Genomic DNA, 2038 nt, shown 5'->3' on the forward strand with positions numbered 1-2038 from the left:
CCGAATTTCAGTTACGACAACCAAAATTTTCGGTTCCTTAGGAATCAACTGAAAAATCGGTTGCTACAAAAAAAAATTCTGTTGGAAAATTTCTGTTGTGCAAACATATATTCAGTCATCCCAATCGAATTAAAATGTTGTGAAAGATACAATATTTAAAAAAATGTACTTATATAGGGTGTCCCGCGTAAGACGTGCCAAAAGAAAAATATAAGTAGAACAGATAAAAATGAACAAAAATTGGAGAGGTCATTTTTCAAACAACCACGTAAAATTTCGAGATATTAATTAAAATAGTTGAGCATATTTATTAGATTTATTTATTAGAGCGCGGAAACGCGGCAAGCGGGACATACGGCTTGCCGCGGCCAGCGAAGAAAATGGACGAGCGCACACGTACACGGACGTACACACGGAGCTACTTATTTCCATATGCTAAACGGTCCACCTCTCTGACCTATAAGATAGGCCCGCGAGCAATCGTCCATTTTTTTCGCCGGCCGCGGCGATCCATATGTCCCGCCTGCCGCGTTCTAATATGTCCAAATATTTTAATTAATATCTTGAAATTTTGCGTGGTCGTTTAAAAAATAACCTCTACAATTTTTGTTCACTTTTATCTGTTCTACTTATATTTTTCTTTTGGTACGTCTTACGCGGGACACCCTGTATATTATCTTAATTTTCTCATGTCTCATAAGTTACTAGGTATCGAAGGTTGTCAACAACACTCCAAACTTTCGTGAATCCTCCCGCGATTTCGATCCGAAGCGGTATATCACCGGTCATCCATTCAGTCCTAACTCCGTTAAAGTGTTGCCTAACCTGACGATCGAGCGGCACGCAGCGATTCCCGATGACTCCAGCGATATTATTACGATTTATGCTTATATAATGTATCCATATAGTGTTCACAGTATATTATAACATACCTAGCAAACACCAAATAATAGTTATATAATTTTTATTTGGTGTTTGTTGGATAATTTGCTGATAGATATTGAAACAATGTAACAACATTCGATATGCGGTGAATATTGATGTAATGTAGTGAATCAGTTATCAATTAATCAGTGAATCAATTAATTTTAAATTTTTAACAGAATGTAGTGAATCAGTTATCAATTAATCAGTGAATCAATTAATTTTAAATTTTTAACAGAATGTTATATTATTAATCAATTAAAAAAAATAAAAAATCCAAAAAATCCAAATTAAACAAATCGAATTATTAAATTTTGAAAGAAACTTTTAAAAAATACTATTTAAAACAATAATGTTGTTTTATCAAATAACAATATACAACATATATTTTAAAATTCATCCCTATAGGGGGATGTGGTATACTATAATATTAGTATAATAATATACAATTTAATATCGATAAATATAGAATGAAGTCCAATAAAACTTTAAGCGCGATATGAGTGATATACTGCTGTATTCTTGCATTCACTGCCATTCGTAACGCACATATGCGAAAAATAGCTCATCTAACAATACGAATCACTACCCTACTGAAAAATTTCTGTTGAGATAAGAAGAGAATTCCCAACTCAGTTCTCAGTTGAATTCTCTATTGAATTCTCAAATGCCGTTTCCGCAAAAATTCGTATGTAAGATCTCAATTGAGGTATTTGTATCTGATGAAAATAATTTATTGAAAATATAATGAACTTTTGCTGAAATGCTTTTGAAAAGCATTCACAATTTTAATCCAATTTCATTAAAATTTCATTATAATTTCATTAATATTTCGATAATATTTTATTAAGAGAGTAGACAAATTCAGTGAAAAATTATTATTAATTAAAATATTTAGAAAAGTATAATGAAGTATTATTTTGTCTAAATAATAAAAAAAAACTGGCATTTTATATTTTGTGTCGTTTCATTTATTCGTGAGATTCGCGTGGGATTCGATCTCGTGTCACACGGTCACCATCTTTAGATGACTATGCGCTGTTCAAATGCCTAACCTCAACGATCGTACTGGAACTAATAATGCCAATGCGCTGTAACGATATCGTGGTAGATT

This window comes from Odontomachus brunneus, unplaced genomic scaffold, assembly GCF_010583005.1.
Source record: "Odontomachus brunneus isolate Ranch 3 - 2012 unplaced genomic scaffold, Obru_v1 Obru_scaffold_086, whole genome shotgun sequence".
Classification (NCBI taxonomy): Eukaryota; Metazoa; Arthropoda; class Insecta; order Hymenoptera; family Formicidae; genus Odontomachus; species Odontomachus brunneus.